The sequence below is a fragment of the Arachis hypogaea genome, chromosome 17, assembly GCF_003086295.3.
Source record: "Arachis hypogaea cultivar Tifrunner chromosome 17, arahy.Tifrunner.gnm2.J5K5, whole genome shotgun sequence".
In the NCBI taxonomy this organism is placed as follows: domain Eukaryota; kingdom Viridiplantae; phylum Streptophyta; class Magnoliopsida; order Fabales; family Fabaceae; genus Arachis; species Arachis hypogaea.
Genome location: NC_092052.1, coordinates 80,124,639 through 80,140,921, shown reverse-complemented (window position 1 = coordinate 80,140,921; position 16,283 = coordinate 80,124,639). Strand labels below are relative to the sequence as shown.

The window sequence follows — 16,283 nt, the reverse complement described above, 5'->3', positions numbered from 1 at the left end:
AAAATTTCTGGCGTCAAAACGCCAGAACTGGCATAAAAGCTGGAGTTAAACACCCAAACTGGCACAAAAGCTGGCGTTTAACTCCAAGAGAAGCCTCCACACATGAAATCTTCAATGCTCAACCCAAGCACACACCAAGTGGGCCCAGAAGTGGATTTCTGCATCATTTACTTATTTTTGTAAACCCTAGGCTACTAGTTCTCTATAAATAGGACCTTTTGCTATTGTATTTTTATCTTGGAAATCTTTAGTTCATCTTTTGATCTCTTGATCACGCTTTGGGGGCTGGCCATACGGCCATGCCTGAACCTTCATTACTTTTGTATTTTCAACTGTGGAGTTTCTACACACCATAGATTAAGGTGTGGAGCTCTGTTGTTCCTCATGAATTAATGCAAAGTACTATTGTTTTTCTATTCAACTCAAGCCTATTTCTTCTCCAAGATATTTATTCGCACACAAGAACATGATGAATGTGATGATTATGTGACACTCATCACTATTCTCACCTATGAACGCGTGCCTGACAACCACTTCCGTTCTACATGCAAACAAGCTTGAATGTGTTTCTCTTGGGTTTCTAATCTAAGATTAAAACCTTCGTGGTATAGGCTAGAATTATTGGCGGCCATTCCTGAGATCCAGAATGTCTAAACCTTGTCTGTGGTATTGGTGCACGAAATTGTGATCTCCAGGCTCGAACAAATCCTGGTAATGGCTCCAAAGCTTGGTGCTCTGATCTTAATTCATAATTGTCACAACTTCGATACAACTAACCAGCAAGTGCACTGGGTCGTCCAAGTAATACCTTACGTGAGTAAGGGTCGAATCCCACGGAGATTGTTGGTATGAAGCAAGCTATGGTCACCTTGTAAATCTCAGTCAGGCAGATATAAAGTGATAATAGTGTTTTCGAATATGATATAATAAAATAGGGATAGAGGTACTTATGTAAATCATTGGTGAGAATTTCAGATAAGCGAATGGAGATGCTTTTCGTTCCTCTGAACCTCTGCTTTCCTGCTATCTTCATCCAATCAGTCTTACTCCTTTCCATGGCTGGCTTTATGCAAGGGCATCACCGTTGTCAGTGGCTACATCCCCTCCTCTCAGTGAATAATATGCTCACGCACCCTGTCACGGCACAGCTATTCATCTGTCGGTTCTCGATCATGCTGGAATAGGATTCACCCTCCTTTTGCGTCTGTCACTAACGCCCAACAATCGCGAGTTTGAAGCTCGTCACAGTCATTCAATCATTGAATCCTACTCAGAATACCACAGACAAGGTTTAGACCTTCCGGATTCTCTTGAATGCCGCCATCATTCTAGCTTACGCCATGAAGATTCTGGTTAGGAGATCTAAGAGATATTCATTCTAGCTCAATTCATGTAGAACAGAAGTGTTTGTCAGGCACGCGTTCATAAGGGAGAAGGATGATGAGCGTCACACATAATCATCACCTTCATCACATTCTTGGGTGCGAATGGATATCTTAGAAGCGAAATAAGAAGAATTGAATAGAAAACAGTAGTACTTTGCATTAATCTTTGAGGAACAGCAGAGCTCCACACCTTAATCTATGGAGTGTAGAAACTCTACTGTTCAAAATACATAAGTGAAGGTCCAGGCATGGCCGAGATGGCCAGCCCCCTTGATCTAAGAACAATGCATTCAAAGATGATCCTAAGATCCTAAGATGATCAAAAGATGCCTCATACAATAGTAAGAGGTCCTATTTATAATAAACTAGCTACTAGGGTTTACATGAGTAAGTAATTGATGCATAAATCCACTTCCGGGGCCCACTTGGTGTGTGTTTGGGCTGAGCCTGAGTGTTGCACATGCAGAGGCCATTTGTGGAGTTGAACGCCAGTTTTTGTGCCAGTTTGGGCGTTCAACTCTGGTTTTGGATCCTTTTCTGGCGCTGGACGCCAGATTTGGGTAGAAAGCTGGCGTTGAACGCCAGTTTACGTCGTCAATTCTTGGCCAAAGTATGGACTATTATATATTGCTGGAAAGCCCTAGATGTCTACTTTTCAACGCAATTGGAAGCGCGCCATTTCGAGTTCTGTAGCTCCAGCAAATTCACTTTGAGTGCAGGGAGGTCAGAATCCAACAGCATCAGCAGTCCTTCTTCAACCTCTAAATCAGATTTTTGCTCAAGTCCCTCAATTTCAGCCAGAAAATACCTGAAATCACAGAAAAACACACAAACTCATAGTAAAGTCCAGAAATGTGAATTTAACATAAAAACTAATGAAAACATCCCTAAAAGTAACTAGATCCTACTAAAAACATACTAAAAATAATGCCAAAAAGCGTATAAATTATCCGCTCATCACAACACCAAACTTAAATTGTTGCTTGTCCCCAAGCAACTTGAAAATCAAATAGGATAAAAAGAAGAGAATATACTATAAATTCCAAACTATCAATGAAACAGAGCTTCAATCATATGAGCGGGACTTATAGCTTTTTGCCTCTTGAATAGTTTTGGCATCTCACTTTATCCATTGAGGTTCAGAATGATTGGCATCTATAGGAACTCAGAGTTCGAATAGTGTTATTGACTCTCCTAGTTCAGTATGATGATTCTTGAACACAGCTTCTTTATGAGTCTTGGCCGTGGCCCTAAGCACTTTGTTTTCCAGTATTACCACCGGATACATAAATGCCACAGACACCTAATTGGGTGAACCCTTTCAGATTGTGACTCAGCTTTGCTAAAGTCCCCAATTAGAGGTGTCCAGGGTTCTTAAGCACACTCTTTTTTTTTTTTGCTTTGGACCTTGACTTTAACCGCTCAGTCTCAAGTTTTCACTTGACACCTACACGCCACAAGCACATGGTTAGGGACAGCTTGGTTTAGCCGCTTAGACCAGGATTTTATTCCTTTAGGCCCTCCTATCCACTGATGCTCAAAGCCTTGGGATCCTTTTTATTTCCCTTGCCTTTTGGTTTTAAGGGTTATTGGCTTTTTGTTCTTGCCTCTTGGTTTTAAGAGCTTTGGCTTTTTCTGCTTGCTTTTTCTTTTTCTTTCTATATTTTTTTTTTCGCCTATTTTTTTTCTGCAAGCTTTGTTCTTTGCTGCTTTTTCTTGCTTCAAGAATCATTTTTATGATTTTTCAGATTATCAAATAACATGTCTCCTAGTCATCAATCTTTCAAGAGCCAACATATTTAACATTCTTAAACAACAACTTCAAAAGACATATGCACTGTTCAAGCATACATTCAGAAAACAAGAAGCATTGTCACCACATCAATATAATTAAACTAAGTTCAAGGATAAATTCGAAACTCATGTACTTCTTGTTCTTTTGAATTAAAACATTTTTCATTTAAGAGAGGTGATGGATTCATAGGACATTTATAACTTTAAGACATAGTTACTAACTACTAATGATCATGTAATGAAGGCACAAACATAGATAAGCACATAACATAGAAAACGAAAAACAGAAAAAAGAAGAACAAGGAATGAATCCACCTTAGTGATGGTGGCGTTTCCTTCTTGAGGAACCAATGATGTCCTTGAGCTCTTCTATGTCTCTTCCTTGTCTTTGTTGCTCCTCCCTCATTGCTTTTTGATCTTCTCTTATTTCATGAAGCATGATGGAGTGCTCTTGATGTTCCACCCTTAGTTGTCCCATATTGGAACTCAATTCTCCTAGGGAGGTGTTGATTTACTCCCAAAAATTTTGTGGAGGAAAGTGCATTTGAGGCATTTCCGGAATCTCATGGTGATGAGCTTCTTGCGCCTCTTGAGCTCCATGACTGGGCTCTCTTGCTTGCTCTATCTTTTTCTTAGTGATGGGCTTTTCCTCTTTAATGAGGATATCTCCCTCTATGTCAATCCCAGCTGAATTGCATAGGTGGCAAATGAGGTGAGGAAAGGCTAACCTTGCCATGGTGGAGGACTTGTCAGCCACCTTGTAGAGTTCTTGAGGTATAATCTCATGAACTTCCACCTCTTCTCCAATCATGATGCTATGGATAATGATGGCCCGGTCTATAGTAACTTCAGACCGGTTGCTAGTGGGAATGATTGAGCATTGAATAAACTCCAACCATCCTCTAGCTATAGGCTTGAGGTCCAATCTTCTTAGTTGAACCGGCTTGCCTTTGGAGTCAATCTTCTATTGAGCTCCTTCTACACATATGTCCATAAGGACTTGGTCCAACCTTTGATCAAAGTTGACTCTCCTTGTGTAGGGGCGTGCGTTCTCTTCCATGTATGGCAAGTTGAACGCCAACCTCACATTCTCCGGACTAAAATCTAAGTATTTCCCCCGAACCATTGTAACATAGTTCTTTGGATCCGGGTTCTTACTTTGATCATGGTTCTTGGTGATCCATGCATTGGCATAGAACTCTTGAACCATTAGAATGCCGACTTGTTGGATGGGATTTGTTAGAACTTCCCAACCTCTTCTTTGAATTTCATGTCGGATCTCCGGATACTCATTTCTTTTGAGTTTAAAAGGGACCTCAGGGATCACCTTTTTCTTGGCCACAACATCATAGAAGTGGTCTTGATGGGCTTTGGAGATGAACCTTTCCATCTCCCATGACTCGGATGTGGAAGCTTTTGTCTTCCCTTTCCCTCTTCTAGAGGATTCTCCGGTCTTAGATGCCATCAATGGTAATGGAAAAACAAAAAAGCTATGCTTTTACCACACCAAACTTAGAATATTGCTCGCCCTTGAGCAATAAACAAAAGAATAGAAGAAGAAAAAGAAGAAATATGGAGAGGGAGAGGGAAATGTGGTTTCGGCCAAGAGGAGTGTAGAGGGGTGTGTTGTGTGAATTTGAAGAAGAATGGAGAGCTTTATATAGGGTAGGGAGGTGGGGTATTGTTTCGGCCATATGGGTGGGTTTGGGTGGGAAATTGGTTTTGAATTTTGAAGGTAGGTGGAGTTTATGAGGTAGGTTTATTGGGAAGAGTGGGTGGATGTGAGTGGTGAAGGTTTAGTGGGGAAGCGAGATTGAGGTGATTGGTGAGGGGTTTTTAGGGAAGAGTGTTTATGGGGTTGTGTGAAAGAGAGTGGTGAGAAGAAGTGAGTGGAGGTAGTTGGGGATCCTTGTGGGGTCCACAGATCCTGAGTGGATCCTGTGGGGTCCACAGATCCTGAGTGGATCCTGTGGGGTCCACAGATCCTGAGGTGTTCAAGGATTTACATCCCTGCACCCATTAGGCATGTAAAAATGCCCTTGTACCCAACTCTGGGCGTTCAGCGCCAGGTTGGTGGCCATTTTGGGCGTTCAACGCCCATCTGTGTGCCATTTTTGACGTTGAACGCCAGAACCATGCCTGTTCTGGCGTTCAGCGCCCAGAAGCTGCCCATTTTGGGCATTCAGCGCCAGAACCATGCTCTGTTCTGGCGCTGAACGCCAGACAGATGCTCCTCCAGGGTGTAATTTTTCTTCTGCTGTTTTTGATTCCGTTTTCAATTTTTATATTCATTTTGTGACTCCACATGATCATGAACCTAAGAAAACATGAAAAATAATAAAAATAAGAATTAGATAAACATTGGGTTGCCTCCCAACAAGCGCTTCTTTAATGTCAATAGCTTGACAGTGGGCTCTCATGGAGCCTCACAGATGTGCAGAGCTTTGTTGAGACTCTCTAACACCAAACTTAGAGTTTGGATATGGGAGTTCAACACCAAACTTAGAGTTTGACTGTGGGGGCTCTGGTTGACTCTGCTTTGAGAGAAGCTTTTTCTGCTTCCTCTCCATGGTTGCAGAGGGAGATCCTTGAGTTTTAAACACAAGGGAATCCTCATTCCATTGAAGGACTATTTCACCTCTGTCAACATCAATTACAGCTCTTGCAGTGGCTAGGAGAGGTCTTCCTAGGATGATGGATTCATCCTCTTCCTTTCCAGTATCCAGAACTATGAAATCAGTAGGTATGTAAAGGCCCTCAACCTTTACTAATACATCTTCTACTTGTCCATAAGCCTGTTTTCTTGAGCTGTTTGCCATCTCTAGTGAGATTTTAGCAGCTTGCACCCCATAGATTCCCAGTTTCTCTATTACAGAGAGGGGCATGAGGTTTATTCCTGAACCAAGGTCACACAGAGCCTTAAAGATCATGGTGCCTATGGTACAGGGTATTATGAACTTTCCAGGATCCTGTCTCTTCTGAGGCAATGTCAGTTGATCCAGATCACTTAGTTCATTGATGAACAAGGGAGGTTCAACTTCCCAAGCATCAATGCCAAACAATTTGGCATTCAGCTTCATGATTGCACCAAGAAACTTGGCAGTTTGCTCTTTAGTAACATCCTCATTCTCCTCAGAAGAGGAATACTCATCAGAGCTCATGAAGGGCATAAGGAGGTTCAATGGAATCTCTATGGTCTCTAGATGAGTCTCAAATTCCTTTGGTTCCTCAGAGGGAAGCTCCTTATTGATCATTGGACGTCCCAGGAGGTCTTCCTACTTGGGATTCACGTCCTCTCCTTCCCTTACAGGTTCGGCCATGGTGCTTATGTCAATGGCCTTGCACTCTCCTTTTGGATTCTCTTCTGTATTGCTTGGGAGAGTACTAGGAGGGATTTCAGTGATCCTTTTACTCAGCTGGCCCACTTGTGCTTCCAAATTTCTAATGGAAGACCTTGTTTCATTCATGAAACTTACAGTGGCCTTAGATAGATCAGAGACTAGATTTGCTAAATTAGAAGCATTTTGTTCAGAGTTCTCTGTCTGTTGCTGAGTGGATGATGGAAAAGGTTTGCTATTGCTAAACCTGTTTCTTCCACCATTATTAAAGCCTTGTTGGGGATTTTGATCCTTCCATGAGAAATTTGGATGATTTCTCCATGTTGAGTTATAGGTGTTTCCATAAGGTTCACCTAAGTAATTTACCTCTGCTATTGCAGGGTTCTCAGGATCATAAGCTTCTTCTTCAGAAGATGCCTCTTGAGTACTGTTGGATGCAGCTTGCATTCCATGCAGACTCTGAGAGATCATATTGACTTGCTGAGTCAATATTTTATTCTGAGCCAATATGGCATTCAGAGTATCAACTTCAAGAACTCCCTTCTTCATAGGCGTCCCATTATTCACAAGATTCCTTTCAGAAGTGTACATGAACTGGTTATTAGCAACTATGTCAATGAGTTCTTGAGCTTCTGCAGGCGTTTTCTTTAGGTGAATGGATCCACCTGCAGAAGTGTCCAGTGACATCTTTGATAGCTCAGATAAACCATCATAGAATATATCCAGGATGGTCCATTCTGAAAGCATGTCAGAAGGACACTTTTTGGTCAACTGTTTGTATCTTTCCCAAGCTTCATAGAGGGATTCACCTTCTTTCTGTCTGAAGGTTTGAACATCAGCTCTAAGCTTGCTCAGCTTTTGAGGAGGAAAGTACTTGGCTAAGAAAGCCGTGACCAGCTTATCCCAAGAGTTCAGGCTGTCTTTGGGTTGAGAATCCAACCATAATCTAGCTCTGTCTCTTACAGCAAAAGGGAGAAGCATGAGCCTGTAGACTTCAGGATCTACTCCATTAGTCTTAACAGTATCACATATCTGCAAGAATTCAGTTAAGAACTGAAAAGGATCTTCAGATGGAAGTCCATGAAACTTGCAGTTCTGCTGCATCAGAGAAACTAATTGAGGTTTCAGCTCAAAGTTGTTTGCTCCAATGGCAGGAATGGAGATGCTTCTTCCATGTAAATTGGAATTTGGTGCAGTAAAGTCACCAAGCATCTTCCTTGCATTGTTGTTGGGTTCGGCTGCCATCTCCTTTACTTGTTCGAAATTTTCAATCAAGTTGTCTCTGGATTGTTGTAATTTAGCTTCTCTTAATTTTCTCTTCAGAGTCCTTTCAGGTTCTGGATCAGCTTCAACAAGAATGCCTTTTTCTCTGTCCCTGCTCATAAGAAAGAGGAGAGAAAAAGAAAAGAAGAAGAATCCTCTATGTCACAGTAAAGAGGATCCTTATTGTTAGTATAAGAAAAGAAGAGGAAATTCGAACACAGATAGAAGAGGGGGTTCGAATTTGGTGATGATGTGAGGTGAGATGTTAGGATATGAATGAATAAATAGAATGAGATGAATTTTCAAAAATTATTTTTGAAAAGGAGTTAGTGATTTTTGAAAATTAGTTTTTGAAAATTGTTAGTATTTTTTTTTTTTTGAAATCAAAAATAAAAAATAAAAATAATTAGTTAATTAAAAAGAAATTTTTGAAAAAGAGGGAAGATATTTTCGAAAATTAAAGAGAGAGAGTTAGTTAGGTAGTTTTGAAAAAGTTAAGAAACAAACAAAAAGTTAGTTAGTTAGTTGAAACAAATTTTGAAAAGATAAGAAGTTAGGAAGTTAGAAAAGATATTTGAAAAGATATTTTTGAAAAAGATAAGATAAGAAGATATTTTTGAAAAGATATGATAAAATTAGTTTTGAAAAAGATTTGATTTTTAAAATCACAATTAATGACTTGATTCATAAGAAATCACAAGATATGATTCTAGAACTTAAAGTTTGAATCTTTCTTAACAAGCAAGTAACAAACTTCAAATTTTTGAATCAAAACATTAATTGATTAAGTTATTTTCGAAAATTTGGTATAAAAATAAGAAAAAGATTTTTGAAAAATATTTTTGGAATTTTCGAAAATAACTAAGAATTTTGAAAAAGATTTGATTTTTGAAAAAGATTTTGAAAAAGATAAGATTTTCAAATTGAAAATTTGATTTGACTCATAAGAAACAACTTGATTTTAAAAATTTTTGAAAAAGTCAACTCAAATTTTCGAATTTGATGAGAGAAAAAGGGAAAGATATTTTTTGATTTTTTTTGAATTTTTATGAAAACATGAAAATTATGCAATGCATGAAATTTTTAGATCAAAACAATGAATGCATGCAAGAATGCTATGAATGTCAAGATGAACACCAAGAACACTATGAATGTCAAGATGAACATCATAGACAATTTTGAAAAATTTTTAATGCAAAGAAAACATGCAAGACACCAAACTTAGAATTCTTTAATGCTTAGGCACTAAGAATTCAAGAATGCATATGATAAACATGAAAAGACACAAAACAAAAAATCATCAAGATCAAACAAGAAGACTTACCAAGAACAACTTGAAGATCATGAAGAACACTATGAATGCATAAAATTTTCGAAAAATGCAAGATGCACATGCAATTGACACCAAACTTATAACATGACTCAAGACTCAAACAAGAAACCTAAAAATATTTTTGATTTTTATGATTTTCTAATTTTTTTTGGATTTTTTTCGAAAATTAATTGAAAAATAAAAATAAGGATTCCAAAATTTTTAATATGAATTCCAGGAATCTAGCATTCTTAGTCTAAAGCTTCAGTCCAGGAATTAGACATGGCTCACTAGCCAGCCAAGCTTTCAAAGAAAGCTCCAGTCCAAAACACTAGACATGGCCAATGGCCAGCCAAGCTTCAGCAGGTGATCATGGATCAGCAGCAGGTGGATGAGCAACAACTAAAATGCTCTTGATAACAAATTGCAAGCCTCAGTCCAAATGAATTTAGACATGGCTTTACAGCCAGCCAGGCTTCACATGCTTCATGAAACACTAGAATTCATTCTTAAATATTTTGAATAAAATTTTTTGAAAACATTTTTTTATTTTTTCGAAAACAGATGAGAGATTTTTGAAAATATTTTTGAAAAATTTTTGAAAATAAAATAAAAAGAAAATTACCTAATCTGAGCAACAAGATGAGCCGTCAGTTGTCCAAACTCGAACAATCCCCGGCAACGGCGCCAAAAACTTGGTGCACGAAATTGTGATCTCCAGGCTCAAACAAATCCTGGTAATGGCTCCAAAAACTTGGTGCTCTGATCTTAATTCATAATTGTCACAACTTCGATACAACTAACCAGCAAGTGCACTGGGTCGTCCAAGTAATACCTTACGTGAGTAAGGGTCGAATCCCACGGAGATTGTTGGTATGAAGCAAGCTATGGTCACCTTGTAAATCTCAGTCAGGCAGATATAAAGTGATAATAGTGTTTTCGAATATGATATAATAAAATAGGGATAGAGGTACTTATGTAAATCATTGGTGAGAATTTCAGATAAGCGAATGGAGATGCTTTTCGTTCCTCTGAACCTCTGCTTTCCTGCTATCTTCATCCAATCAGTCTTACTCCTTTCCATGGCTGGCTTTATGCAAGGGCATCACCGTTGTCAGTGGCTACATCCCCTCCTCTCAGTGAATAATATGCTCACGCACCCTGTCACGGCACGGCTATTCATCTGTCGGTTCTCGATCATGCTGGAATAGGATTCACCCTCCTTTTGCGTCTGTCACTAACGCCCAACAATCGCGAGTTTGAAGCTCGTCACAGTCATTCAATCATTGAATCCTACTCAGAATACCACAGACAAGGTTTAGACCTTCCGGATTCTCTTGAATGCCGCCATCATTCTAGCTTACGCCACGAAGATTCTGGTTAGGAGATCTAAGAGATATTCATTCTAGCTCAATTCATGTAGAACAGAAGTGTTTGTCAGGCACGCGTTCATAAGGGAGAAGGATGATGAGCGTCACACATAATCATCACCTTCATCACATTCTTGGGTGCGAATGGATATCTTAGAAGCGAAATAAGAAGAATTGAATAGAAAACAGTAGTACTTTGCATTAATCTTTGAGGAACAGCAGAGCTCCACACCTTAATCTATGGAGTGTAAAAACTCTACTGTTGAAAATACATAAGTGAAGGTCCAGGCATGGCCGAGATGGCCAGCCCCCTTGATCTAAGAACAATGCGTTCAAAGATGATCCTAAGATCCTAAGATGATCAAAAGATGCCTCATACAATAGTAAGATGTCCTATTTATAATAAACTAGCTACTAGGGTTTACATGAGTAAGTAATTGATGCATAAATCCACTTCCGGGGCCCACTTGGTGTGTGTTTGGGCTGAGCCTGAGTGTTGCACGTGCAGAGGCCATTTGTGGAGTTGAACGCCAGTTTTTGTGCCAGTTTGGGCGTTCAACTCTGGTTTTGGATCCTTTTCTGGCGCTGGACGCCAGATTTGGGTAGAAAGCTGGCGTTGAACGCCAGTTTACGTCATCAATTCTTGGCCAAAGTATGGACTATTATATATTTCTGGAAAGCCCTGGATGTCTACTTTTCAACGCAATTGGAAGCGCGCCATTTCGAGTTTTGTAGCTCCAGAAAATTTACTTTGAGTGCAGGGAGGTCAGAATCCAACAGCATCAGCAGTCCTTCTTCAACCTCTGAATCAGATTTTTGCTCAAGTCCCTCAATTTCAGCCAGAAAATACCTGAAATCACAGAAAAACACACAAACTCATATTAAAGTCCAGAAATGTGAATTTAACATAAAAACTAATGAAAACATCCCTAAAAGTAACTAGATCCTACTAAAAACATACTAAAAACAATGCCAAAAAGCGTATAAATTATCCGCTCATCAGGTATTCCGAGTAGGATCTGGGAAGGGATGACTGTGACGAACTTCAAACTAGCGAGTGTTGGGCGTAGTGACAGACGCAAAAGGATCAATGGATCCTATTCCAACATGATCGAGAACCGACAGATGATTAGCCGTGTGGTGACAGCGCATTTGGACCATTTTCACTGAGAGGACGGGAGGTAGCCATTGACAACGGTGATACCCAACATACAGCTTACCATGGAAAGGAGTATGAATGATTGGATGAAGGCAATAGGAAAGCAGAAGTTCAGGAGGAACGAAGCATCTTCATACGTTTATCTGAAATTCTCATCAATTAATTATATAAGTATCTCTATCTTATTTTATGTTTTATTTATCTTTTAATTATCAATTCTCCATAACCATTTGAATCCGCCTGACTGAGATTTACAAGATCACCATAGCTTGCTTCAAGCCGACAATCTCCGTGGGATCGACCCTTACTCACGTAAGGTTTATTACTTGGACGACCTAGTGCACTTTCTAGTTATTTGTGCGGAGTTGTGACAAAGAGTTGAGATTACAATTGTGCGTACTAAGTTGTTGGCGCCATTGATGATCACAATTTCGTGCACCAAGTTTTTGGCGCCGTTGTCGGGGATTGTTCGAGTTTGGACAACTGACGGTTCATCTTGTTGCTTAGATTAGGTAACTTTATTTTATTTTTATTCTTCAGAATTTTTAAGAATGAATTCTAGAGTTTCAGATGATGTTTTTATCATCACAAAAGCTGATTGATTCTCATCAATTTGGCTATTGTATGTAATGTACTGCTGAAGTTTGGCTAGCCATGTCTAATCTTTTTAGACTGAAGCTTTAGACTAACATTGCATGATTCCTGGAATTCTTATTAAGAATTTTGAAATCTTTATTTTCTTTTCCAAATAATTTTCGAAAAATTACAAAAAAATTTATAAAATCATAAAAACCAAAAATAATTTATGTTTCTTGTTTGAGTCTAGTGTCAAATTTTAAGTTTGGTGTCAATTGCATGTTTTTCCTTTTCTTGCATTTTTTGAAATTTTATGCATGATGTTCTTCATTAATCTTCAAGTTGTTCTTGATGATTTTATTGGGTCTGATCTTTAAATTCTCTTGTTTTGTGTGTTTTGTTTTTTCTCATATGCATTCTCAATTTGTTAGTATCTCTAATATGAAAATTTCTAAGTTTGGTGTCTTGCATGCATTGTTTATTTGATCTTAGTTTTCCATGATTAGTTTTATTTTGTTGTTTCTTATCATTAAAAATTCAAAAAAAATTTCAAAACTATGTCTTTTCAAGTCAATAATACAGAGAATTGAAGATTCAGAACATGCAGAAGAGGAATTACACAAAAAAAGCTGGGCGTTCAAAACGCCCAGTGAGGAAGGAAAACTGGCGTTTAAACGGCAGCTAGGGTACCTGGCTGGGCGTTAAACGCCGAAAAGGGTAGTATTTTGGGCGTTAAACGCCAAAATGGATACCATTCTGGGCGTTTAACGCTAGGATGGCACAAGAGGGAAGATTTTGTTTTCAATTCAAATCTTTTTCAAATTTTCATAATTTTTCAAAATCAAATCTTTTTCAGATCATATCTTTTCAATCATATCTTTTCAAAATCAAATCCTTTCTATTTTTTATTATTTTCGAAAATCCTTGCTACAATTAATGATTTAATTCAAAATTTTCAAGTTGTTACGTGCCTATTAAGAAAGGATCAAATTTTAAATTCTAGAATCATGTCTTTTAATTTCTTGTTAGTCAAGTAATCAACTTTAATTTTAAAAATTTATTTTAAATTGATTTTCAATCATATCTTCTCAATCACATCTTTTTCAAAATAATTTTCAATCATATCTTTTTTTATTATTTATGATTTCGAAATCTTTTTCAAAATCACTTAACCACTTTCTCAATTTTAATTTTCAAAAATCATCAATCAATTTTTTTCAGAATTTCTTTTAATTATTTCAAAATCTTTCAAAATTTAATTTCAAAAATTCTTTTTCCCCTTCTCACCTTCTTCTATTTAAGGGACTAGCACTCTTCCTCAATGTGCAATTCGGACTCCCTCTCTCTATAAGTTCGAATTCTCTCTTTTCTACCTCTTCCTTCTATTCTTCTTTTCCTCTGACACCTCAAGGAATATCTATACTGTGACATAGAGGATTTCATACTTTCTCCTTCTCTCTTTCATATGAGCAGGAGTAAAGACAAAGGCATTCTTGTTGAAGCTGATCCTGAACCTGAAAGGATCTTGAGAGAAAGCTAAGAGAAGCTAAAGCACAACTCTCTGTAGAGGTCCTAACAGAAATTTTTAAACAAGAAGACATGGTAGCCAAAAATAACAACAATGCCAACAATGCAAGGAAGGTGCTTGGTGACTTTACTACACCTACTCCCGACTTCTATGGGAGAAGCATCTCTATCCCTGCCATTGGAGCAAACAACTTTGAGTTGAAGCCTCAATTAGTTTCTCTAATGCAACAGAATTGCAAGTTTCATGGACTTCCATTGGAAGATCCTCATCAATTCTTAGCTAAATTCTTGCAAATCTGTGACACTGTCAAGAACAATGGGGTTGACCCTGAGGTCTACAGACTTATGCTCTTCCCTTTTGCTGTAAGAGACAGAGCTAGGATATGGTTGGATTCACAACCTAAGGAAAGCTTGAACTCTTGGAAAAAGCTGGTCAGTGCTTTTATGGCCAATTTCTTTCCACCTCAAAAATTGAGTAAGCTAAGAGTGCAGGTCCAGACCTTCAGACAGAAGGAAGGTGAATCCCTCTATGAAGCTTGGGAAAGATACAAGCAATTGATCAAAAGGTGTCCTTCTGACATGCTTTCTGAATGGATCATCATAGGTATCTTCTATGATGGTCTGTCTGAACTGTCCAAGATGTCATCGAACAGTTCTGCTGGAGGATCTCTTCATCTGAAGAAGATGCCTGCAGAAGCCCAGGAACTCATTGAGATGGTTGTAAATAACCAATTTATGTACACTTCTGAAAGGAATCCTATGAATAATGGGACAAATCAGACGAAAGGAGTTCTTGAGATTGATACTCTGAATGCCATATTAGCTCATAACAAAATATTGACTCAGCAAGTCAATATGATTTTTCAGAGTCTGTCTGGCATGCAAGCAGCAACAGGCAGTACCAAAGAAGCTTCATCCGAAGAAGAAGCTTATGATCATGAGAACCCAGCAATGGAAGAGGTGAATTACATGGGAGAACCCTATGAAAATACCTATAATCCTTCATGGAGAAATCATCCAAATCTCTCATGGAAGGACCAACAGAGGCCCCAACAAAGCTTCAACAACAGTAATGGTGGAAGAAATAGGTTTAGGATTAACAAGCCTTTTCCATCATCTTCTTAGCAACAGACAAAGAATTCTAAGTAGAGCCAAACTGACTTAGCAACCATCATCTCTGATCTAACTAAAACCACTCCAAGTTTCATAACTGAAACAAGGTCTTCCATTAGAAATTTAGAGGCACAAGTGGTTCAGCTGAGTAAGAGGATTACTGAACTCCCTCCTAGTACTCTCCCAAGCAATACAGAAGAGAACCCAAAGAGAGAATGCAAGGCCATAACACACATCCCACATGGCCGAATGCATAGAGGAGGGAAAGGCAGTGATTTCCACTGAGGAAGACCTAAATGGACGTCCATTGGCCTCCAAGGAGTTCCCTAGTGAGGAACCATGGGAATCTGAGGTCACACTAAGACCATAGAGATTCCATTGAATTTACTTCTGCCATTCATGAGCTCTGATGAGTATTCTTCCTCTGAAGAGGATGAAGATGTTACTGAAGAGCAAGTTGCTAAGTACCTTAGAGCAATCATGAAGCTAAATGCCAAGTTATTTGGTAATGAGACTTGGGAGGATGAACCCTCCTTGCTTACCAAAGAACTGGATGACTTGACTAGGCAGAGATTACCTCAGAAGAGACAGGATCCTGAAAAGTTCTCAATACCTTGTACCATAGGCACCATGCCCTTTGAGAAGGCTCTGTGTGACCTGGGGTCAAGTATAAACCTCATGCATCTCTCTGTAATGGAGAAGCTAGGGATCCTTGAGGTACAAGCTGCAAGAATCTCACTGGAGATGGAAGACAATTCAAGGAAACAGGCTTATGGACTTGTAGAGGATGTCTTGGTATGGGTTGAAGGCCACTACATCCCTGCTGATTTTATAATCCTAGACACTGGAAAGTGTATGAATGAATCCATCATCCTTGGCAGACCCTTCCTAGCCACAGCAAAAGCTGTGATTGATGTTGACAGAGGAGAATTAGTCCTTCAAGTGAATGAGGACTCCATTGTGTTTAAAGCTCAAGGATCTCCCTCTGTAACCATGGAGAGGAAGCATGAAAAGCTTCTCTCAATGTAGAGTCAATTAGAGCCCCCATATTCAAACTCTAAGTTTGGTGTTGGGAGGCCATTATCATGCTCTGAGTATCTGTGAGGCTCCATGAGAGCCCACTGTCAAGCTATTGACATTAACGAAGCGCTTGTTGGGAGGCAACCCAATTTTATTTAATCATATCTATTTATTTTCCATTGTTATTTTATGTTTTCTGTAGGTTGATGATCATGTGAAGTCACAAAAATAACTGAAAAAACAAAAACAGAATGAAAAACAGTATTAAAAATAGCACACCCTGGAGGAGAAGCTTACTGGCGTTTAAACTCCAGTAAGGGTAGCAGAATGGGCGTTAAACGCCCAGTCTGGCACTATTCTGGGCGTTTAACGCCAGAAATGGGCACAGAGCTGGCGTTTATACGCCAGAAAGGGGAGAAAAGCTGG

At 38.9% G+C, this 16,283-nt stretch overlaps 2 non-coding genes across 2 annotated transcripts; one reads left to right on the top strand and one right to left on the bottom strand.

Annotated features, from left to right (window-relative positions):
• The first annotated feature begins 7,258 nt into the window (after positions 1 to 7,258).
• LOC112767637 (small nucleolar RNA R71) lies at positions 7,259 to 7,366 on the top strand. The gene has a single exon (XR_003185079.1). It is a non-coding gene; the product is annotated as a small nucleolar RNA R71 (small nucleolar RNA).
• Positions 7,367 to 14,201: 6,835 nt separating this feature from the next.
• On the bottom strand, positions 14,202 to 14,309 carry LOC112768248 (small nucleolar RNA R71). Its single transcript, XR_003185685.1, has one exon. It is a non-coding gene; the product is annotated as a small nucleolar RNA R71 (small nucleolar RNA).
• Between the last annotated feature and the right edge of the window lie 1,974 nt (positions 14,310 to 16,283).